Genomic DNA, 26,792 nt, shown 5'->3' on the forward strand with positions numbered 1-26,792 from the left:
TATCGATGCCTGCATCGATGCCTGTATCGATGCCTGCATCGATACGCTGGGCAATTTGTTACAAATCTAAGGCTGAAATTTATTGTTTTTGGATAAAATTTCAATCCAATGGCTCTCATTCACTGATGTTTACTATAAATAGGGGTAGAGAGTGAGGGATTAGAGGTGTGAAAAATTTTGTAAACTCCTTTTGGAGAGGAGGGCTACTCTTAATTGAGAAGGTCTTCCAAAAATTATAACTTTAGTTGTAATTAATAAAAATAATTTTTCCCTCTTTAAATTTGTTCTTTCTCCTCTTGTTGAATGATGAGGATGGAGATAAAGAGCAATTTGAAGGTTTGCATTTTTTTTCTCTTTTATTTCTTTTTAGTAATTTTTTTATTATTGCTTATTAGTTAGATTTAAATTCATGCTTGTAGTGTAGATTTATTTTCTTGTTTTTTTTATTTCTTTTTTGCACTTTAATTTGTAGAGTAGATTTATTTTTCTTGCATTTAGTTTCTACAATTTATTTTATAGTTTAGATTTTTATTTTCTTTGTAATTAGATTTATTTCTTGTTCATAGTTTAGATTTTTCTTTTCTTTTTAATTTTGTAATTAGTTCTTTTTCTTGTTTTTATTTCTTAAAGATGTGAATTTAATTCTTGTAGGAAGTTTAGAATTATATGAAACTAGTCTAATTTCATTTATATTGTATGAATTATTCTCTTGTATTTAAAATGTTCATGTTTAGGATCGGTAGAAGAAGAATTTGATAATCTATGCTGATCTTAAATGGTTTGATAGGTTATGCTTATGAATTCTATGATTATTATCATGTTGTTGTTCTTTTCATAAATAGTAATTTTAACTTAGATGATAATTTGATAGGTTACACTTTCTTTAAATGGTTTGATAATCTATGCTTAATAAATCTAAGTTGAAATATGATAAAAAGAGAATAGTTTATATTTTGTAATTGAAATTGGTTAGTGGATTTTATTCTAGATTTCTTACCTCTTTTGAATCCTCCATCTTGACTTTCTTAAATTTTCTTTTCATTCTTGGTTTTACTTCTTGATTTTATTAATTCATATTTCTTGCCTCGTGATTTCATTTATTCTTTGATTCTTCCTTCTCTCCTCTAAAATTTAATTTATTATTTTTTGCATATATTCACAACAATCACTCATCACAAATCATACTTATTCTTTATTCTTAATTGTCATGCACAAAACATAAGAACCATTTCTAATAATCTCTTAAAATCACATTCCTCGTGGGATCGATATTTTTTATACTATAACTTGATAAATTATGCACTTGCAATTTTGGTACATAATTATGCCGCATCAAGTTTTTGGCGCCGTTGCCGGGGATGGTGCTAAAATAGGATTTTATTAATTTGGTTCTTTAACTTGTGTATTTTTTTTGTGAAGGAACCGCTTGAAGCTTGAAAATCTTGGATTGAAGATCAAGAATTTGGAGCATTGCTTTCGGGTAAGTCTTCTTTCTAGTTTTCAATTCCACCCTCTTTAGCTAGCTTCACAATTAGAGACAATTAGGGTTTAAAAAAAGATTTTATTTTTGTTGACCATAATAAAATCAACCTTTCACTTGGACATTAACTAACAAGATAATAAATTCAAACAAGAGCTTTTTCTCACATTTGATTGTTGTTGATCATAAAAAAAAAGATTTTCTTTTTATCATCCTTTTTAGTCGCTTTTAATTTCTAGGGTTACATTTCATATAGTGTAGGAATTCACCAAAGTGATTGTTGCACTTGATTTGGCACACATTTAAAACATTCTTAAGGGCAAAAACCCAATCAAGATAAGGTAAGGGATTTCATTACCCTTTCCTTAGCCCACAAATCACTAATTCCTCACTTCACAAACCCAAGCCTTCTAAAACTCATTAGACGTTGGCCCCTAAGGATTCGAGCTCAATAAGGAACAAGAAATTCTTAAGTGAACGGTTTAAGTTTTCTCAGAATAGTTGGTGTCTAAGGCAAGGTTTAGGGGTTGCGTAAAGCGCTCCGCAAGGAAAGAGGTACTTAATTGATCTTTGATCACCCTCTAGTACTATCCTTACCTGGCTAACTACCTGGGTAAAACTTTGATCTTTTCACTGTAGGAATTTTTGGTTAGGAGCTGGTCTAGTGGAGTTAGGCTAAACCCTAGAATTAGAGTTGATTGAAAAGTGATTGCTTTGATTTGTTTTAATTAGGATTTTTCTTTTCCTTTATCTCCTCATATAAAAAAAACTAATTTTCTTTCTTTCTTTCCTTTAAAAAAATTTTTGTTTTGGTGTATGCAATTTTGGGTTCGGGATAATTTTCATCGCTTAATCCGTGTTGAACCAATCCAAGAAATGGCAAATCAGCCCGTTCTTCAGGATATGTGTTACCCCACCAGAAATGCAATTCCATCTTGCATAAGACTCCCCAAAGTAAATGGAGTAAATTTCGAGCTTAGACCGCATTTCATAAACATGCTTCCCAAATTCCTAGGTAATGAAGCAGAAGATGCATATATATTTATCTCGGAATTTGAGGAAGTATGTATTATGATTAAAATGAGGGAATTAACTGAAGATGCGATTAAGCTTAGATTTATTCCATTTGCTCTTAAGGACAAAGCTAAAAAATGGCTGTACAGCTTACCGATAAATTCCATCTCAACTTGGGAGGAATTTGTCACCGTTTTTCTCAAGAAATTTTTCCCTATTCACAAAACGGTAAAGCTTAGGAACAGCATTCAGAATTTTAAAATTGTCCCGGGAGAGCCATTCTGAAAATATTTTGACCGATTTAAAGATCTTTTAATCCAATGTCCTCATCATGGTCTAGAAAAATGGCGATTGTGCCAAGTCATATATGAAGGATTGGACTATTCTTCAAAAACATCTTTAGAATCGATGTGTCAGGGAGATTTTATGAGAAAAAACATCGATGAAGCTTGTAATTCCTAGAGAGTCTATCCGAGAAAACAATGCAGTGGGAAAACTGTGATGACAGGGTTTTATCTGTTTCCTAATCTAAGTATAGTAGTCTTTCCCTGGAGTCAAACATTGCGTCTGAAGCGAAGATGGCGACGATTCTGCGGAGGTTAGAAGCCTTAGAAGTTAAGGAACGAGCTCCGGCTCAAATCAATCATATTTCTGTCCCGGGATGTCATAACTGTCAGTCTTCTACCCATGTTTCAGAGGAATGCCCTCTTCTAGGAAACAACCACGCTTTAGAACAGATGAACGCTGTATTCCAGCGTCCTAGAAATAATCCATTTTCTCCAACCTACAATCCAGGTTGGAGAAATCATCCCAACTTTGCCTGGAACCAAGCAAATTCTCATGGGAACGAAAACTTCATTCCTGCGTCGAACCAACAATTCCCTAGGGGAAACACTGTCTCGTTCAATGCACCGAACAATTTTTCTAACCCACCTTTTCCAAACCAACATCCTAATCCTCACCAGCCCACAAATCAATCAAATTCTGATCATGACAAACGTTTAAGTGTCTTAGAAAAGTGTTTAGAAGCTATGATCAAAGCTTCTACACAAACTACCAACATGCTGACCCAATCATCCACCACTCTAAATTCATTCATGCAAACCACCGGCCAAGTGCTCAACTCGAACACACAAGCCATAGCCCGGTTAGAAACCCAACTTGGGCAACTAGTCGCTGCCGCGAGTGAGAGAGAGAAAAAGGAAAATTTCCAAGTCAACCTGTTGCAAACCCTAAAGACACTGGATCCAGTTCTAACAATCCAGCTCAACTGAATGCAATTCACACCCTGAGATCAGGAAAACAAATAGGCAATCAGGTTAGAATGCCACCGGATCAAACCCCTTCTCCCATTCAAAATACTCCTTCCGATGAAACAATTCCTTCCGATGATCAAAATGCTGAACTTGAGATTGAGCCTGATCTAGATAGGTATAGGCCCGTTGCCCCCTTTCCAGATAGACTCAAACCTAGGAAAAACTCCCCGCAGGTTGAGAAAATCCTAGAAACATTTAAACAGGTCAAGATCAACATCCCTCTCCTAGATGCAATCGAACAAATTCCTTCTTATGCAAAGTTCTTGAAGGACTTATGCACTAAGAAAAGAACCACCAATGTCCCCAAGAAAGTCTTCTTAGCTGCCAACCTCAGTGAAATTTTTTCGAAACTCATGCCGTTGAAATACAAGGACCCTGGTTGTCCCACAATTCCATGCGTTATAGGTAACACTCGCATTGATAAGGCACTTCTAGACTTGGGAGCCAGCGTCAACCTCTTTCCTTACTCGGTCTATCAACAGCTAGGTGTATGAGAACTTAAACCGACAAGATGCACTCTACAGTTAGCTGATAGATCCGTAAAAATTCCCAAAGGAGAGGTAGAGGATGTTCTGATCAAAGTTGGAGAGCTCATTTTCCCTGTTGATTTTATTATCTTAGAAACGCAGCCCGTTTCCAATATTAGCCACCTCAAATGCTTTAATAAACTGTAGAACCGGTCAGATAAAACTATCTTTTGGGAATATGACTGTTGACATCAATATCTTCAACTTAGGGAGACAGCCTAGTGATCCATCTGATGAACCCATGAAAGTGAATTTCATTCAAGAAATATCAAGTAAACAACAAGAGGGAGAGTGTGAGTCTGATTCAAATGCATCTGATTTAATGATTGAGGAGCTTTCTGATGACGAACTTGAGATAGAACCACTGGTCAATCATGTTTTTGCTGTTGGCTGGCAACGAGGACCTTTAGAGATAGAACCCCGAGTCCAGCTTCGCCCATCTGTGGAGGAACCCCCTAAGTTAGAGCTCAAACCTCTACCCGAAAATCTAGAGTACGCCTACTTAGGGGAGAACGAGTCTTTACCAGTTATCATTTCTTCTGAGTTGACTACCAGTTAAAAGGAAGCTCTCTTAGCTGTCTTAAGAGAGAATAGGGAAGCCATTGGATGGACCATGGCTGATATCAAAGGGATTAGTCCAACCATTGTTCAACACCGAATCTATTTTATAGATGATGCCAAACCTACTAGAGATGCTCAACGTAGGTTAAACCCAGTGAGGAAAGAAGCCGTTAGAAAAGACATTCTGAAATGTCTTGGTCATGAGATCATTTATCCCATTTCTGATAGTTCATGGGTAAGTCCAGTCCAAGTTGTTCCAAAGAAATCTGGGATCACCATGATCCAAAATGAGGCTAATAAGCTGATTCCCACTCGAATCCAAACTGGACGGCGAGTCTGTATTGACTACAGAAAACTCAACTTAGTCATTCGGAAAGATCACTTCCCTCTTCCTTTCATTGACCAAATGTTAGAGCGTTTAGCAGGACACGGGTTCTACTGTTTCCTGGATGGATATTCAGGTTACAATCAAATCTCTATCGCTCCCGAAGATCAGGAGAAAACCACCTTCACTTGCCCGTATGGAACATTCGCATACCGACGCATGCCTTTTGGCCTGTGCAACGCACCGGCCACATTCTAACGTTGCATGATCAGTATTTTTTCCGACATGGTAAAGCGATTTCTTGAAATTTTCATGGATGACTTTTCCATTTTTGGTGACACATTTTCCCAATGTTTGCATCATCTTAAACTGGTCCTAGAACGGTGTAGGGAGAAAAATCTAACTCTCAATTGGGAGAAATGTTATTTCATGGTCAAACAAGGCATTGTCTTAGGACATGTAGTTTCCAATAGGGGAATCGAAGTGGACAAAGCTAAGGTAGATCTCATTTCCAATCTTCCTCCTCCCAAAACTGTCAAAGATGTCAGATCATTTCTTGGTCATGCTGGTTTTTACCGACGTTTCATCAAGGATTTCAGCAAAATTGCTAGACCCTTGACCAATCTTTTAACCAAGGATACATCAATTGTCTTCTCCCTCGACTGCCTCAAAGCTTTCGAATATCTAAAAAAGGAGCTAACCACAGCTCCTATCATTCATGCACCGGACTGTACCTTACCCTTCGAACTGATGTGTGATGCATCTGATTCTGCAATTGGAGCTGTTTTAGGACAACGGTTTGATGGAAAACCGCATGTGATCTACTACGCCAGTAGGACTCTGAATGATGCCCAGCAAAACTACTCTGTCACAGAGAAAGAGTTTTTAGCTGTAGTCTTTGCCTTAGAAAAATTCAGGTCCTACCTCATCGGTTCCTTAACCAAAGTTTTCACTGATCATGCCGCACTAAAGTATCTTTTGACCAAAAAGGATGCTAAAGCACGGCTCATTAGATGGATTCTCCTTCTTCAAGAGTTTGACATTCAAATTCTTGACAGAAGGGGAACAGAGAACCCCGTAGCAGATCACCTCTCTCGACTCCCAAATGCACCAACATCAACCGTTCCAATCAATGAGCATTTCCCTGATGAACAACTCCTAGAAATCCAATCTGTTCCCTGGTTCGCCGACATTGTGAACTACATAGTCATGAACCAGATCACTTCTCATTGGTCCAAACAAGATAGATCTTGTTTTCTCTCCCAAGTAAAATACTTTTACTGGGATGATCTATATCTGTTCGAATACTGTCTTGATCAGATCTTTAGGATGTGTGTTCCCATGGAAGAAACTAGGAGTGTTCTATCCTTTTGTCACGAGCAAGCCTGTGGGGGCCACTTTGGCCCGAGAAAAACAGCTGAAAAAGTTCTCCAATCTGGGCTGTATTGGCTCACTCTCTTCAAGGATTCATTCGAGTTTTACAAAATCTGTAACCGCTGTCAGCTTTTAGGGAAGGTCACTAGAAGAAATATGATGCCCCTACAACCCATTTTATCCGTTGAACTTTTTGATCTGTGGGGTATCGATTTCATGAGACCATTTCCAAATTCCTTTGGAAATGTCTACATTCTAGTAGCCATTGAATACATGTCAAAATGGGTTAAAGCGGTAGCTTGCAAAACTAATGACAACAACGTCGTTGTCAAGTTTTTGAAAAAGAAAATTTTTGCCCGGTTTGGAGTACCACGAGCAATCATCAGTGATAACGGTACACATTTCTGTAACCGTTCTTTTGAGGCTTTGATGAGGAAATATTCAATCACACACATGTTAGCCCTTATGTTTTGATGATGTTTTACAACCATCATTAACGGTACTAATGGCTTATTGAGTGTAAATGTAGTAAATTCATTTATCAAGCTTGTTAGTGCTATTCATGGAGGATTGGATGGAACATACGCTACAACGATGATATCCAAAGGAGGAGGAGGCATAATGATGAAGCAATGTTATTTCAAGAACAATAAATTCATATAAAAGCTTCATCCAAAATCAAGCTATATCAAGACTCAAAGATCGTATTCTATGTGAGGATATTAGCTAGTTTTTATTCTCTCTAGTATTAGAATGTAGGCAAAGAGTTATTGAATTCACTTGAAGCTATTGGGACTCACACACACATTTTCATACTTAAGCTTTTAAGAGTTTTTCGCAAAATACTATTTTTCACAAGTATGAGGACCTATTTGCAAAATTCCTTTTCTAAACAGTTTGTTTTTAGTATTAAAAATATTTTACAAAGTTTTATAATTTTCAGAAGTCATATAAATATTTTCTAATTTTTTTAGTTTGAGTCAAAACACTTCTGGAGCATATCAGAATACGGTCGACCGCACTGGTCGACCGCACTTAAGGTCATTCGTTACTAGGCTCCAGAGAGGTCGTCGGTCGACCGGTGCGGTCGACCGAAATCTCGATTTTTATATCGGTCCACCGCGCCGGTCGACCGATGATGGCTCTGCTTGTTTTCTAAATTTTCAAAGTTGATCACGGTCAACCAGTCGACCGAATTCACTTTTTCGGTCGGTCGACCGAATTCACTTTTTCGGTCTACCGAACGTTCTGGCGGTCGACCGATATTCTATTCGGTCAACCGAGAGCTTTTTTTTTCAAACGGTCGGTTGCCTTGGTTTCTGTGCTATCAGTTAACCGTGATTGGCACAGTCTGTGGCAATAGTCTGAAGAAGAGATTATTTTCTTAATTGGGAAGATTGAGTTGTGATTTTAAATTGTTTAATTTCTTCTATTTAAACCCAGACTTCTTCTTCTTCAACCGGCCCTAACTTTTGCAAAAATCTGAGAGACGCTGTTTTCCTGAGAAAAATTTTCAAAGTCTTTTCTGTGGTTTTTCTCTGTGTTTCTTGTGTGAGTTCACTTCCTAGCTTCAGTACTCTTTCTCTTTGCCATAGGGTCTTATAAAGAGAGAGTCTTGCATCATTTCTACTGATGTGTGAGAGTGATCTTGTGTAGATCAACTGTGAGGGTGTGGGATCTGTTGAGATCAACTGTGTAGTGAGAGATTAAGATGGAATCGCTGTGTAGACGAAGTTCCGGCATCCAAACCGGGTGTGTAGTGGATTTCTCCTCGAGAGTGGGGAGCGGGGACGTAGGTCAGCGGACCGAACCTCGTTAACACATCGCGCGTCAAAGGATAACGATTCCTAACCCTATCTCTTTTACTTTAATCGCATTACTGTTTTGTGGTTTGCTTGTGTTTAATTTTATTGCATATTAGAGCCTCTTGACCCTAATCACCCCCCCTAGGGTCCATCAACACAAATTGCATATTAGAGAGACAAGATGTATCCCTAGTATTTGTTGAGACAAAATCTCAATTAGCGGATATATTTACTAAGCCTCTTGGAGAGGATGATTTTTGTCACATAAGAAATGGTTTGGGCTTATGCACTATGTGAAAGTTCTACATTGCTTGCTTGTTTAGTTGCATTTTTTATTTCTCTTTACCCCATTTTTTATAGTGACAACGGGGGAGAGAAATCTCCTCATTTGTTGCATATACTTAGGGGGAGCTCATAGATAGGGGGAGCACCTATCTATAAGCTATTTTATTTTTGCTCTTATAATGGTTGGTTGTCATCATCAAAAAGGGGGATATTGTTAGCCCTTATGTTTTGATGATGTTTTACAACCACCATTAACGGTACTAATGGCTTATTGAGTGTAAATGTAGTAAATTCATTTATCAAGCTTGTTAGTGCCATTCATGGAGGATTGGATGGAACATACGCTACAACGATGATATCCAAAGGAGGAGGAGGCATAATGATGAAGCAATGTTATTTCAAGAACAATAAATTCATATAAAAGCTTCATCCAAAATCAAGCTATATCAAGACTCAAAGATCGTATTCTATGTGAGGATATTAGCTAGTTTTTATTCTCTCTAGTATTAGAATGTAGGCAAAGAGTTATTGAATTCACTTGAAGCTATTGGGACTCGCACACACATTTTCATACTTAAGCTTTTAAGAGTTTTTCGTAAAATACTATTTTTCACAAGTATGAGGACCTATCTGCAAAATTCCTTTTCTAAACAGTTTGTTTTTAGTATTAAAAACATTTTACAAAGTTTCATAATTTTCAGAAGTTATATAAATATTTTCTAAATTTTTTAGTTTGAGTCAAAAACACTTCTGGAGCATATCAGAATGCGGTCGACCGCACCGGTCGACCGCACTTAAGGTCATTCGTTACTTGGCTCCAGAGAGGTCGTCGGTCGACCGGTGCGGTCGACCGAAATCTCGATTTTTATATCGATCGATCGCGCCGGTCGACCGATGATGGCTCTGCTTGTTTTCTAAATTTTCAAAGCTGATCGCGGTCGACCAGATTTTCGGTCGGTCGACCGAATTCACTTTTTCAGTCGACCGAACGTTCTGGCGGTCGACCGATATTCTATTCAGTCAACCGAGAGCTTTTTTTTCAAACGGTCGGTTGCCTTGGTTTCTGTGCTATCACTTAACCGTGATTGGCACAGTCTGTGGCAATAGTCTGAAGAAGAGATTATTTTCTTAATTGGGAAGATTGAGTTGTGATTTTAAAATGTTTAATCTCTTCTATTTAAACCCAGACTTCTTCTTCTTCAACCGGCCTTAGCTTTTGCAAAAATCTGAGAGACGCTGTTTTCCTGAGAAAAATTTTCAAAGTCTGGTTTCTGTGTTTTCTCTTTGTTTTTGTGTGAGATTCACTTCCCAGCTTCAGTACTCTTTCTCTTTGCCATAGGGTATTGTAAAGAGAGAGTCTTGCATCATTTCTACTGTTGTGTGAGAGTGATCTTGTGTAGATCAACTATGAGGGTGTGGGATCTGTTGAGATCAACTGTGTAGTGAGAGATTGAGAGGGAATCGCTGTGTAGACGAAGTTCCGGCTCCCAAACCGGGTGTGTAGTGGATTTCTCCTCGAGAGTGGGGAGCGGGGACGTAGGTCAGCGGACCGAACCTCGTTAACACATCGCACGTCAAAGGATAATGATTCATAACCCTATCTCTTTTACTTTAATCGCTTTACTGTTTTGTGGTTTGCTTGTGTTTAATTTTATTGTATATTAGAGCCTCTTGACCCTAATCCCCCCCCCCCCTCTAGGGTCCATCAATTGGTATCAGAGCTTGGTCTCTATATTAATTTTTGGTTTAACCGCCTTAGAGAAAAGATCTAATGGAGGCCTCTTTGAATATGCATATTTTAGAAGGACAATCCACCACTAGACCACCACTCTTCACCGGGACCAATTTTGCTTATTGGAAGGCTAGGATGAGAATTTACCTTCGTTGCATTGATCTTGAAATCCTAGAGCTCATAGAAAAGAAATATGTAGAGAAGTCCAAAATCGGGAACATGACCGATGACGAAAGGCACCTAGCCAATCTCAATGCTAAGGCCATGAACGCCTTAATTTATGGTCTTTCCCCTAATGAATACAATAGAGTTTCTACGTGTGCAACCGCATACGAAATTTGGGTAAAATTATGTATCACACATGAAGGAACCCCCCAAGTTAAGGAATCTAAGATTAGTGGGCTTATGCATGATTATGAGCTATTTAAAATGCTTCCTAATGAATCCATTGATGCTATGTTTTCCCGTTTTACTAATATCATCAATGAATTACATGGTCTAGATAAGCAATTATCCATTCAAGAGATGAACTACAAGATACTTCGCTCCTTAACTCCGGCATGAGAGCCCAAAGCTACGGCCATTGAGGAAGCTCATGACCTCACTACCTTAGCTCTTGATAGCCTCATCGGAAAGCTCAAAGTGCATGAGAAGAAGCTCAAGGGGAAGGAAAAGGAGGAAGTGTCATCACGCGAAGTTGAGGAGCCGTCACCAAAATTGAAGACCATAGCTCTCAAGGGAGCTAGTGACAACTCATCTTCGTCATCGGATAGTGAAGTCGATTTTTCTAGAGAAGTGGCTCATCTCTCTAGAAGAATCTCTAGACTCATAAAAATGAACAAGAAATTTAACCCTCGATCTAACAACAAGTTTTCCTCTCGTGTAGGTAAATGTTTTGAGTGCAATGAACCGGGTCACATCGCTAAGGATTGCCCCAAGCTCAAGGAAAAGTACATAAAGTATAAGAAGAAGAAGGCTATGTATGCCAGATGGGAAGAATCCGAACCAAGTAATTCGGATAGTGATGAAGAAGGAGTCAAACTTGCTCTTCATGGCCCAAATGTTTGTTTCATGGCAAATGAACATGAGGTAATATCCGAGGCCGAAAGTGAATATTTCTATATGCAATGTGACATAGCTATGGCATTAGAAGAGTTGAACTTTGAATTTAAAAGAATGTCTAAAGAATACTCTTCTTTTAAAAAATTGCATGCCTCTTGTGATATTAAGCTAGAACAACTAACAACCTCTCTTGCTCTAAAAGATGAATTGCTAGGAGATCTCGATTTCGAGAACAAGCAATTAAGATCAAAGATTGAAAAATTAGAAATTGAGGGTTGTAGAACTAGACCCACTCATGCTTATGCCAACTACAATCACCATGGTAGAAATAGGTTTCATAGTTCCAACATTCGTACATACAAAAGAAATTTTGTATGCACCTATTGTATGAGACATGAACACATTTCTACTCATTGTAGAATTAAAGATAACCATGATTTTTATGGAATGATGTGGGTACCCAAAGGTACCAAGACTACTAATCACCAAGGACCCACGACATGGGTACCTAAAGCTACTACACCTTTATCTTCTTCTTTTGTAGGGAACGTCACGGCAACGACATAAGGAGATGTGATACCTTAATAGTGGTTGCTCACATCATATGACGGGCAACAAAGAGTTATTTGCAACCCTATCAAGGATTGAAGGAGGTAGTGTCTCCTTCGGTGGTGGTGAGAAAGGTAAAATCATTGGTATCGGTTCTATTGGTAAGAAACACTCACCCATTATAGAAGATGTTTATTTAGTAAATGGTTTGAATCATAATCTTCTTAGCATTAGCCAATTAAGTGATAAAGGTTTTGATATTTCCTTTAAACCGGATAAATGCATCATTAGTATGGATGGAAATATTGTTTTTATTGCAAATCGCAAGTCTAATGTTTACATTTTTGAGATGAATGAGTTAGTGAATCAAGATGTAAAGTGTCTTGCGGCAATTGATGAAAATCCTTGGATTTGGCACAAAAGACTTGGACATGCAAATATGGAGTTAATATCAAAATTGTCTAAGAAGAATCTTGTGAAAGGGCTACCTAGCTTGCACTCCATGTGAGGATTGTGTTAAAGGTAAACAAACAAAATCCTCTTTCAAATCCATCAATGAGGTATCAACTTCTAAACCCTTGCAATTACTTCATCTTGATTTGTTTGGTCCTATGCGTGTTACCTCTCTTGGAGGCAAACACTATGTTTTTGTGATTATTGATGATTTTTCTCATTTTACATGGAAAATATTTCTTGCTAAGAAAAATGATTGTTTTGAAGAATTTGCTAATAATGTCAAAAGAATTAAAAATGAAAAAGATTTAAAAGTTGTTAAAATAAGAAGTGATCATGGTGGTGAAATTCAAAATGAATTTTTCTATGATTTTTGTGCTCATCATGGTATAACTCATATGTTTTCCGCTCCTAGAACACCACAACAAAATGGTGTTGTTGAACGGAAAAATCGAACCATACAAGAGATGGCACGCACTATGCTTAATTCTTTTGATTTGCCAAAATATTTTGTTTTGAATCGTGTTTTGATTAGACCAAAGCTTAAGAAAACTCCTTATGAACTCTTTTATGGAAAAACTTCTTTCATTGGTTATTTTCGTATCTTTGGTTGTAAATGTTTCATTTTAAATACAAAAGATCACCATGATAAGTTTGACTCCAAAATTGATGTTGGTATTTTCTTGGTCTATGCACCGCGAAGTAAGGCTTATAGGGTCTTTAACAAACGAAGTCTCGTTGTTAAAGAATCTATAAACGTTACTTTTGATGAAACTAATATTGGTTCTCAAATTTTTCTACCTAGGAAAGATGATGATGATGATGTTGAGGGAGGATTGGACTTATTGCAAATCAATGATACTCCCTCTATAGAAGCTCAAAAGGATTTGGATAGCTCAAATGACAATGAACAAATTGAACCTCCTAAAGCTTGGAAATTCACATCAAATCATCCAAAGGAACAAATTATTGGAAGCCCTTCAAAAGGAGTTATTACTCGCTCAAAAGCCTTGAGTGAGTGTGGTAATGTTGCATTTCTATCTCAACTAGAACTTAAAAAGATTAATGATGCTTTAAATGATGAATTTTGGGTTTTGGCTATGCATGAAGAACTAAACAATTTTTAAAGAAATGATGTTTGGAAGTTAGTTCCTAGACCTAACAATGCTAGTGTTATTGGTACTAAATGGGTTTTTAGAAACAAACTTGATGAACATGGTATTGTTACTAGAATTAAGGTTGTTTGGTTGCCCAAGGATACAATCAAGAGGAGGGCATAGACTATGATGAAACCTTTGCACCGGTTGCAAGGTTGGAATCTATTAGGATGATTTTGGCATTTGCTAGCTTTAAAAATTTTAAGCTATTTCAAATGGATGTTAAAAGTTCCTTCTTAAATGGTTTTATAGAAGAGGAAGTGTATGTTGAGCAACCCCCCGGCTTTATAGATCATGATTTCCCTAATCATGTTTACCGGGTTCAAAAAGCTTTATATGAGTTGAAACAAGCTCCTAGAGCTTGGTATGCTCGCCTCTCTAGTTTTCTTGTTGAAAATGGTTTTTCTAAAGGAACAATTGATAACACTCTTTTTGTGCGAAAAAAGAAAAATGATTTCATTTTAGTTCAAATATATGTGGATGACATTATTTTCGGTGCTACTAATGAATCCTTGTGCAAGGAACTTTCTAAAGTTATGCAGAACCACTTTGAGATGAGTATGATGGGAGAGCTTATATTCTTTCTCGGGCTACAAGTCAAGCAAACTAAGGATGAGATCTTCATTTCACAAAGCAAGTATGCAAAAGAATTGGTTAAGAAATTCAATTTGGAGAATTCCAAGCATGCACCTACTCCCATGAGTACTAGTGTTAAGCTTGACGCGGATGAGAGTGGTGAAGACGTGGACCAAAAATTATACCGAGATATGATAGGTAGTCTTCTTTATCTTACCGCTAGTAGACCCGACATTATGTTTAGTGTGTGTGCATGTGCACGTTTTCAAGCATCTCCTAAAGCATCTCATTTAATTGCGGTTAAAAGAATCATTAAATATGTTAATTGTACTTTTAATCTAGGCTTATTTTATCCAAGAAGCACCTCTTTTGATTTATATGATTTTTGTGATGCCGACTTTGCCGGATGTATGGTAGATCGCAAGAGTACTAGTGGAACATGCTAATTCTTAGGAAATTCACTTGTTTCTTGGGCTTCCAAGAAACAAAATTGTGTTGCATTGTCCACTACGGAAGCGGAATACATTGCCGCCGGCTTATGTTGTGCTCAAGTCTTATGGATGAAACAAAGCTTAGTTGACTATGATTTGAGTTTTCAAAATATTAAAATCTTTTGTGATAACACAAGTGCTATAAATATTTCCAAAAATTCGGTTTTGCATTCTAGAACTAAACATATTGTTTCTTACGCGATCATATAGAGAGACAAGATGTATCCCAAGTATTTGTTGACACAAAATCTCAATTAGCGGATATATTTACTAAGCCTCTTGGAGAGGATGATTTTTGTCGCATAAGAAATGGTTTGGGCTTATGCACTATGTGAAAGTTCTACATTACTTGCTTGTTTAGTTGTATTTTTTATTTCTCTTTACCCCATTTTTTATGGTGACAACGGGGGAGAGAAATCTCCTCATTTGTTGCATATACTTAGGGGGAGCTCATAGATAGGGGGAGCACCTATCTATAAGCTATTTTATTTTTGCTCTTATAATGGTTGGTTGTCATCATCAAAAAGGGGGAGATTGTTAGCCCTTATGTTTTGATGATGTTTTACAACCACCATTAACGATACTAATGGCTTATTGAGTGTAAATATAGTAAATTCATTTATCAAGCTTGTTAGTGCCATTCATGGAGGATTGGATGGAACATACGCTACAACGATGATATCCAAAGGAGGAGGAGGCATAGTGATGAAGCAACGTTATTTCAAGAACAACAAAGGCATATAAAAGCTTCATCCGATTTCAAGCTATATCAAGACTCAAAGATCGTATTCTATGTGAGGATATTAGCTAGTTTTTATTCTCTCTAGTATTAGAATGTAGGCAAAGAGTTATTGAATTCACTTGAAGCTATTGGGACTCACACACACATTTTCATACTTAAGCTTTTAAGAGTTTTTCGCAAAATACTATTTTTCACAAGTATGAGGACCTATCTGCAAAATTCCTTTTCTAAATAGTTTGTTTTTAGTATTAAAAATATTTTACAAAGTTTCATAATTTTCAGAAGTCATATAAATATTTTCTAAATTTTTTAGTTTGAGTCAAAAACACTTCTGGAGCATATCAGAATGCGGTCGTCCGCACCGGTCGATCGCACTTAAGGTCATTCGTTACTAGGCTCCAGAGAGGTCGTCGGTCGACCGGTGCGGTTGACCGAAATCTCGATTTTTATATCGGTCGACCGCGCCGGTCGACCGATGATGGCTCTGCTTGTTTTCTAAATTTTCAAAGCTGATCACGGTCAACCAGTCGACCGAATTCACTTTTTCGGTCGGTCGACCGAATTCACTTTTTCGGTCTACCGAACGTTCTGGCGGTCGACCGATATTCTATTCGGTCAACCGAGAGCTTTTTTTCAAACGGTCGGTTGCCTTGGTTTCTGTGCTATCACTTAACCGTGATTGGCACAGTCTGTGGCAATAGTCTGAAGAAGAGATTATTTTCTTAATTGGGAAGATTGAGTTATGATTTTAAAATGTTTAATCTCTTCTATTTAAACCCAGACTTCTTCTTCTTCAACCGGCCCTAACTTTTGCAAAAATCTGAGAGACGCTGTTTTCCTGAGAAAAATTTTCAAAGTCTGGTTTCTGTGTTTTCTCTCTGTTTTTGTGTGTGATTCACTTCCTAGCTTCAGTACTCTTTCTCTTTGCCATAGAGTCTTGTAAAGAGAGAGTCTTGCATCATTTCTACTGCTGTGTGAGAGTGATCTTGTGTAGATCAACTGTGAGGATGTGGGATCTGTTGAGATCAACTGTGTAGTGAGAGATTAAGAGGGAATCGCTGTGTAGACGAAGTTCCGGCGTCCAAACCGGGTGTGTAGTGAATTTCTCCTCGAGAGTGGGGAGCGGGGACGTAGGTCAGCGGACCGAACCTCGTTAACACATCGCGCGTCAAAGGATAACGATTCCTAACCCTATCACTTTTACTTTAATCGCATTACTGTTTTGTGGTTTGCTTGTGTTTAATTTTATTGCATATTAGAGCCTCTTGACCCTAANGCTTTTATGAGGAAATATTCAATCACACACAAATTGTCAACTCCTTATCACCCCCAAACCAGTGGACAAGTAGAGGTCACAAACAGGCAGATCAAACAAATCTTAGAAAAAACAGTAAATCATAACAGAAAAGATTGGTCTGTAAAATTATGTGATGCTCTTTGGGCATATAAAACAGTTTTCAAGGCCAATTTGGAAATGTCATCATACAGACTGGTATTCGGGAAAGCTTGTCACCTACCAGTGGAGTTAGAACATCGAGCAATGTGGGCAATAAAACAGTTGAATTTTGACTTGGACTCGGCTTGTAAGAACAGATTGCTCCAAATAAATGAGTTGGAAGAAATTAGAAATGATGCATACATAAACTCAAAAATTTACAAAGAGAAAACCAAAATTTTTCATGATAAATCAATTTTACGAAAAAATTTCTCTCCAAGACAGAAAGTTTTATTATACAATTAAAAATTATATCTTTTTCCTAAAAAATTAAGATCAAGATGGACAGGTCCATTTATTGTCAAACAAATTTTCTCACATGGGGCTGTCGAGATAGAAAATCCTAAAAATGGTGACATTTTTAAAATAAATGGTCAACGTCTGAAACCATTTTTAGAATTTTCTACGTTCGGAGAGGAAGAGGTGTTGGTTCTTCATGAACCTCATTATCTGTAATAAAAAAAAAATTTGTCCTTTTGTTTCTTTAAAAAAAACAAAAAAAATAAATTAAAAAAAAAACATTATATATATATACATATTTTCTCACCTTTTTGTTTTTCACTTAAAAAAATAAAAACAATAACAAAATTTTAATAAGTAACATAGGCCCAAAAAGAAAAAAAAATAAAAGAAATAAGTGTTGGCCCAAGATCTGAGGCCCAGTAACGAAAAAAAAGAAAAAAAAGAAAAAGCCGTGTTGGGCCGCCTGGCCCAAAAGCTATCGGTTGTGGCATCGATGCCAACATCGATACCTACAACCTGCTACCTCAAAAACCGCAGCCTCCCCTTTTCACTGTTTTTTCTTTGCCGCTCATCTCCCCAAAAACGCGGATTCCCCCCCCCCTTCTCAAACCCTATTTTACTTACACCTACCCAACCCACAAGAAATCAAGATCACAAGGAGGAGATTTCTTCACTATTTTTGACCTTCTTCCACCTCCACTCATCTACCCAAGGTATAATTCCTAACTTGATCTTGCAATTTCAATTTTTCTTTTTAATACATGGATGATCTAGTGGTTGAATCATGGGTAGTTATCAATTATTATCATATTTTGTGAGATTCATGATCAATTTAACAAATTTAGGGTTTAATTTGGGGATTTGGTACAAAATCCGAAAATTTGGGGGTATATCTAAAATCCAAAAATTTCATGGGGGGGTTTTGTGCAAAAACACAAAAATTTGAGCTTGGAAATCAATTGAAGAGATCTTGTACAAATATCTGGAAAAAAAAATTGTAAAATCAAAAAAAAAGGGGTGTTTTATGCAAATCCAAACTTCTTGGGGGTTTCATGAAAAAAATACGAAATTGGACTGTGGGATGTTTTGTGCCAAACCAAAAACTTTCAGACCTCCAACTTGGGTGCAGAACGATTGATTTACAAATTTGAATTTGGGGGTGCTTTATGCAATATATGAAACTTGAATTTGGGGTGTTTTGTGCAAATTTTGAAAATTCAAATATTCAAAGTTCAATGAAATGTGAGTAATTGGTCAAATAAAAGTTTAATTGGATACTTCTCACATTCGAAAATTTGTACTGGATATTTTATTCAACAATTGTAAGGTTTAGCTTATAATTGTCATTTCAACATGTATGTTTCACCGATCAAGTTATTAAAATTTTAACATTTTTTGTTCTCAAAGAATAATTTTGAGGGAATTTATTGTCAAAAGAAATTCTGATAACTTGAAATTAACTCATGTTGAACAATTTGTAGCTAAATAAAAAATAAAAAAATAAATAAATAAATTAATTAATTAAATTTTTTTTCTTTTCTTTTTCTGTAGATGCCTCCCAGAAAGAAATCTCGAGCAAGTTCATCTTCCTTTGATCCATCTGATACCGACATAGATAGACCCACTATTTTAGCTAGAATTGTGGGTCTTAACATTCATTTTGAGAGGGGATTTCAGATGAGTGCACTGCATACATATCATTCCACAGTCACCATGTTATCTGCAGTAGGTCTTAGGAGCATGATGACTAAACCCTTAGAAAAAGCCAACATTTCATTAGTGCATGAGTTCTATTCTGGATGGGAGATTGATCCAGATAGAGAATATTCAGCTTTTTCTATCGTGAGGGGTGTTAGGGTTATTTTCGATCTTTCCACTATCCGTGCTACCCTTGACCTTGCAGAGCCACCCACTGATGTACCAGATTACTTCCATTTAGCCTCCACTTTACAGCCTGGTACACCAGAATACAACAACATGTCTGCAACCTTGTGTGGGAGGGTCTTTACATCTAGTTTCGGTTCAGGAAATCTCAAACCAGAATATAGATTACTTAATCTTTTCCTGAACTTTGATTTGAAACCCACCACTGCATACTCCGTCATTACCCCACACGATATTCTCCTTCTCTTTTGGATAGCCACTGGTCAGCGATTTGATATAGCGAGGATTATATTTATATGGATGCGCTCATCAGTGGAGAATGTGTTAGATTGGGTCAGGACACAGTCTGCATCACGTACTCAGCTCATTTACCCCTATTTCATCACTAGACTCTGCCATAGATTTCATGTTCCAGTATTCGCAGAGGATAGGTTAGAAGCAGGGAAGGGGTTACTAAATGATCAGACTGTGAGGAGGAGCATTTCAGGACGAGATCAGTCCGGTCCTTCCGGTAGAGAGCCTCCTCAGCACCAGCCAGCTACACATGACCCCACTCGAGAGGAGATGGATACGATGCAGAGTCGCATTGACAGGATGCAGATACAGATACACAGGATGCAGCGGCATATACACGAGATGCATGGTCAGATCATCTACTCTACCGATACCCTGGCATATTTGGCGAGAGGATGGCAGAGAGAACATGGAGATACAAATGGACCTCCACCTGAGCTTCATATTTGGCGAGAGGATGGCAGAGAGAACATGGAGATACAAATGGACCTCCACCTGAGCTTCATAGTTATATCACACCATTTCAGCCAGATGATTTCCCAGGAGAGGATGAGGCGGGACCAAGTTCAGCAGCTGCCACTGATGATGTGGATGACGATATATCAGGAGATGAGCAATGAGGGATGTTCTTTCTACTTTACCCAGTCTTTGATTTTTTCGGCATGTACTTATTAAACTATGATATTTTGGATATTATGTGCATTGAGAACATTGCAAAGTCTGGGTATGGGGGTGTAAGCTAGTTAAGCTTTTGTTTTGCTAGTTAGTATTTTGTTTTAGTATTTTTTTCTCTCTCTCAGCATTTATCTTTTGTTAGTAAAAAAAAATCACTTGCCAAATTAATAGAGTTAAGTAATAATTGATCAAATTGATAGATTTTAAATTTTCTAATTCTTAGTTAGTGACATATTCAAGTTCACCTTTTATGATAACTCCAAATAAAATTCTTAAGAAATGATTTTTCAACTAGTATACTTTACTTAAGTCTTACCTTAGATTTTTAATTAAAAATAATGAAATTTTTGCATGCTTAACTTAGAGTTGAAAATATTTTTTCAGGTTATCTTGATTTACACAATTTTTTTTAAAGACTATATATACTTACACATATATATATTAAAAAAAAACTAACCTTATAAAATAAGAGTGCGAAAAATGGGCACCACAAAAAAAAACCTCTTAAATTCAAGGTGATTCTATCTTATAAAGCCTAAGTTGACTGAAGGAGTATCTCTATAGTTAATGATCTAAGCCCAATTGGGTTGGGATTCATTGGCCCAAAACTCGTTAAATAGTCACTTATAAAGCCCGTTAAAATAGAAAACAATCACCAAGAATTAGAGAGTGGAAAAAATATACATATATATAACACTAACAATTGTTTTTATATATTGTTGTTTTGTATATATGGTCTTGAAAAATAATTTTTGATCAAGAGACTTGAAAGTTATTTAAAACAAAGAGTTGGCATGTTCTTTTCAAAACTTTTTAATTAAATTTCTAAGATTTGACTTGGTTTTGTATTGCTATAATGAAAAAAAATTTCTAGGGGATTTACAATGTAGTTATATATAAAAAAGTTTTCTTGATTATTAACTAGCTTCAATTAGAATGTTTAAATATATCAAGGAAAATCTGTTATTTACTGACTTATTTAACTTGGCAAATTGACCGAATTTTGTGGGTATATTCACTGCAAACCCTCACGAGACTATAATTCGTCCACTAGGGTAACCTAGGGGTTTAAAGTGAGTTGGGATTTTCTTTTTCTTTCTTTGCTAGAGGACTAGCAAGAGTTTAGGTATGATGGTATTTGATAATCATATTTTATTACAATTTTATACCCTCATTATCTATTTTATATGAATAAATATACTACTAATAATTGTTTTTATCTTTAATTGCAGGTTAATCTCAAAACCCTCATCTCTCAACAAAAAGCCCATAATTTAATGAAGAAATGAAGCCATGAAGCCCAATGAATTCTTTCAAGTATTTAATGAAGAGATAAATCAAAGCCCAAGCCCAAGAGTCCAAGAAAAGCCCAATGTCCAAAGCCCAAAAGCAAACAACAAGAAGAAGCTGCGGACAGCAAAAGGAGAAGGGCAGGCATCGATGCCTGCATCGATGGCGGCATCGATGCCTGCATCGATACGCTGGGCAGTTTGTTACGAATCTAAGGCTGAAATTTATTGTTTTTGAATAAGATTTTAATCCAATGGCTCTCATTCACTGATGTTTACTATACATAGGGGTAGAGAGTGAGGGGTTAGAGGTGTGAAAAATTTTGTAAACTCCTTTTGGAGAGAAGGGATACTCTTAATTGAGAAGTCCTTCCAAATATTATAACTTTAGTTGCAATTAATAAAAATAATTTTTTCCTCTTTAAATTTTTTCTTTCTCCTCTTGTTGAATGATGAGGATGGAGATGAAGAGCAATTTGAAGGTTTGCATTTCTTTTCTCTTTTATTTCTTTTTAGTAATTTCTTTATTATTGCTTATTAGTTAGATTTAAATTCATGCTTGTAGTGTAGATTTATTTTCTTATTTTTTTATTTCTTTTTTGCACTTTAATTTGTAGAGTAGATTTATTTTTTTTGTATTTAATTTCTGCAATTTATTTTGTAGTTTAGATTTTTATTTTCTTTGTAATTAGATTTATTTCTTGTTCATAGTTTAGATTTTTCTTTTCTTTTTAATTTTGTAATTAGTCTTCTTTTTCTTGTTTTTTATTTCTTAAGATGTGAATTTAATTCTTGTAGGAATCTTAGAATTGTATGAAACTAGTCTAATTTTTTTTATATTGTATGAATTATTCTCTTGTACTTAAAATGTTCATGTTAGGATAATCAACTAGAGAACTAATCGGTAGAAGAAGAATTTGATAATCTATGCTTATCTTAAATGGTTTGATAGGTTATGCTTATGAATTCTAGGATTATTATCATGTTGTTGTTCTTATCATGAATAGTAATTTTAGCTTAGATGATAATTTGATAGGTTACACTTTCCTTAAATGGTTTGATAATCTATGCTTAATAAATCTAAGTTGAAATATGATAAAAAGAGAATAGTTTATATTTTGTAATTGAAATTGGTTAGTGGATTATATTCTAGATTTCTTACCTCTTTTGAATCCTTCATCTTAACTTTCTTAAATTTTCTTTTCATTTTTGGTTTTATTTCTTGATTTTATTAATTCATATTTCTTGCCTTGTGATTTCATTTATTCTTTAATTCTTCCTTCTCTCCTCTAAAATTCAATTTATTACCTCTTGCATATAAATCAAAACAACCACTCATACAATCACACTTATTCTTTATTCCTAATTGTCACGCACAAAATATAAGAACCAAGTTTAATAATCTCTTAAAATCACCTTCTTCGTGGGATCGATATCTTTTTATACTATAACTTGATAAATTGTGCACTTGCAATTTTGGTACATAATTATGCCGCATCAAGTTTTTGGCGCCGTTGCCGGCTATTTTGTGGAGCAGCACGAGGAAAAGAAAAAGTATGTGATATACCATGTTTATCACAAAAATTTACAAATAATTCATTTTCAAATTCACCTCCATGATCACTACGTATAAAGATAATAGAAGTAGATTTTTGATTTTGAATTCTTTTGGAAAATATAGGAAACTCATTAAAGCATCATTTTTATGTTTAAGAAAAATTACCCATGTAAATCTAGAATAATCATCAACAAGAACAAAAGCATATCTACTTCCATTTAAAGATGATGTAAATCTAGAATAATCATCAACAAGAACAAAAGCATATCTACTTCCATTTAAAGATGCTACTCTAGAAGGACCAAAAAGATCTATGTGAATTAATTCTAATGGTCTACTTGTAGATATTACATTTTTAGATTTAAAAGAAGATTTGTGCATTTTTCCTTATTGACATGCATCACAAAAATTGTTTTTAAAAGAAATCTTAGGTAAACCATTTACTGAATCATTCTTAGAAATCTTAGAAATGTGTTTAAAGTTAACATGTCCAAAACGTTTATGCCATAAAATAGAATCATTAGATGATGCAATAAGACATTGTTCATTTGAAAAATTATTCATTGATAACACATATAAATAATAGTAATTAAATCAATATCATAAATTAAGCAAGATTCTTTTTCAAAAATAATTTTAAAACCTTTATCACAAAGTTGACTAATACTAAGTAAATTATGTTTAAGACCATCAACTAATAAAACATTATCAATAATAGGTCTGTTTGGATTACCGACAGATCCAATAACGATGACTTTTCCTTTGTTGTTATCTCTAAAAATAACGGTACCACCATCATTGTTTTGAAAAGATGACAACAATTGTATGTTTTCAGGCATATGTTTAGAGCAACCACTATCCAAAATCCACCTATCTTTCTTGGGTACCTGAAATAATGAACATTTACAGTTTTGGTACCCATACTATGTTGGGTCCATTAAATTAGCCTTTAGGAAACCAAACCCATAAAGAGTTTGATTTGCCTAAATAGTTAGTTGATAAACAAATATTTTTAATAAAATCATAAATATAAAAATTCTTATGTAAAGAAGTTAATTCTTTTGGAACCCATATAGAAAAGAATTTTGATTTCTTTTTACACAAATTTTCATTTCTATATTCATACAAATCACAAGAAGGTTTTACAAAAATTGTTTTCTTCGATTTATTTTTATTAAATTAAAAACCTAATCCTTTTGTCTTTTGTGATTCTTTTTGAAAAGAAAGTTTATTATTAAGATTTTTTTTACCTTTATTGAATTTACTAACATTCAAACATATATCCTCATATTTTGATTTAAAAGAAGAAATATCTTTTTCTAAACTATTAATACGAATATTTAAATCATTACATTCTGATTTTAAATAAACATTCTCATTAGATAAACATTCAGTTTCTTTAAGCAAAGAATAATTTTCTTCTTTCAATTCAATCATTTGAGAATTAAAAATAGTAGAGGAATTAAAATTAGAAATTTCTTCAAGTAATCTTTTATTTTCACCTTTAAGAAAATTATGTGAAGTCTTTAATCTCACAAAAGTTTCATATAATTTATTGAAAGCATCTAAAAGTTCTTCATTGTCACTTACTTCATCTTGTGCCATAAAACACATGTGAGCACTTTCCTTTTCTTCAATATCTTCATCTGAAGATGACTCATCACTATCATCCCAAGTGACAGCCATTACTTTCCTTTTCTTGTTATTTTGAATGTTGTTAAAGTTGTTAAAATAACTTGATTTTTGATTATTCTTCAACATTGGATAATCTTTCTTCATATGACCTGGTTTATTATACTTAAAACAAAGAGGGTTATTTGAAATTGAACTTTTAGATTTAAAATTACCTTGTTTTATAAATTTTCAAAATTTTCGTGCAAACATGCTCATTTCTTCATCATCATCACCTGAATCTTCTTTATCGGAAGTAGTATTGAATGACAGTACTTTCTTGTTCTTTGTTTCTTCATCATTCTTTCTATCTTCAATTTGAACTTCATACGCCATAAGATTTCTAATAAGATTTTTAACCGTAATAGTTGACAAATCATTGGCTTCTTCGATTGCGATAACTTTCTTTTCTCATTGTGGAGTAAGTGATCGAAAAATTTTTCTTACCATCTCCACTTGTGTGTATGTTTTTCCAAGACCAATGAGAGAATTTGTGATGTCGGTGAATCTTGTGAACTTTTCTCCAATAGTCTCATTTTCCTTCATCTTAAATAATTCGAATCTGTGTACAAGAACAGAAATTTTAGATTCTTTAACTTTATTTGTACCTTCATGAGTTACCTCAAGTGTATGCCAAATATCATATGCAGATGTGGCCGTTGACACCCTATTGAATTCATTCTTGTCAAGTGCACAAAATAATGCATTCATTGCTTTTGAATCCAAATTTGTATTATTTCTTTGTGAAGTAGTCCATTCTGAAAATGGAGTTGTTAGCTTCTCATATTTTATTTCCACAATGTTCCAAAGTTCGTAGCCAATAGATTGAAGGTATATCTTCATTCGGCACTTTCAATAGTTGTAGTTCAATCCATCGAACATTGGTGGACGATTTGTAAAATGACCTTCTTTGAATTGTGATGTATTTGTTGATGCCATCTTTCACATTGCTCTGATACCAAATGTAGGATCGGAAATAGATACACTAGAACACTAGAGGGGGATGAATAGTGTTTTTTTAAAATTTATGCAAAGTAGATTATAAATTGTAAAAAAATGGCAATCTCAGAAATTCACAAACACAAAGTTTTATACTGGTTCCACCAATCCGGTGTACATCCAGTCCCCAAGCAAATCCCGCTTGAGAGTTTTCACTATGATTTTAAATAAACTTACAAAATCAAAAGCAAACCTGACCAATTTACAAGTCCCTGCAAATTACAATACCAATTGACAAACACTTTGCCAATTTGCACACCAATCTCTAAACCAAGAGATTAACACCTCTCACAAACCGAGAGAACTTTTGAAGCAACAATTTCAATTCCTATAAGCCTTGATTTGTAGTGTAATGTAGTAGTGGCTTAGGAATGATTCTAACTTCTGTAAATTACCTAAACAATAAGTATTTGAATGATGTTCAAAAGCAATTTCAGAAACTTTTCTTTTTCTCAAAATCTGAATGTTTTACACTTGAAAATGCACAAAGATCAAAGCTTATGGGTATGTAAGTCTCTACATTTTTTCTGAACAAATAACCTATTTATAGCCCTTGAAAAGACAATTATTTGAACTTTAAAAACGTTTAAAAACAACTATAAACAGTCATTAATTCAAACTTTAAAATCTGAAAAAACTATATCTGTAGTCGACTACAAGACAGAGTAGTCGACTACAAGACAGAGTAGTCGACTACACTGAGTTTAAACAGACTCTGTAAAGTCAGAAAATTTCTCAGTAGTCGACTATAAAGGTCATTAGTCGACTATACTGTAATTAGACAGAAACTTAAAAAATGTATTTTGCCTTCAGTAGTCGACTATAAAGTCAATTAGTTGATTATACTGTAAAATAACAGAAACTTATATTTCTGTCATAAGCTTGAGTAGTCGACTATTATTCAAATTAGTCGACTATACTGTAAACTGACAAAAACTTATTTTTAGGTCCTATACATGAGTAGTCGACTACTATTCTAATTAGTCGACTACTAAGAGTAAAAAAATATGACTTAAATGTTTTGATACTCAATTATTAACTATAACTCTAATGGTTAACATAGGGAATTTCTATAGTTAACCAACACACTAAGCATGTGTTAGTATGTTCTAATATTTATGTGTGTTTGTGTGTGTGAATGATCAAGGCTTGTACAATAATTCTAAGTAAAGAAAATATAAAATACATTATCTCATATGTTCTTCATCTTCTTCACTTCATAATGTCTTGAACTC

The sequence above is a fragment of the Asparagus officinalis genome, chromosome 2 (genome assembly GCF_001876935.1).
Source record: "Asparagus officinalis chromosome 2, Aspof.V1, whole genome shotgun sequence".
Lineage (NCBI taxonomy): Eukaryota > Viridiplantae > Streptophyta > Magnoliopsida > Asparagales > Asparagaceae > Asparagus > Asparagus officinalis.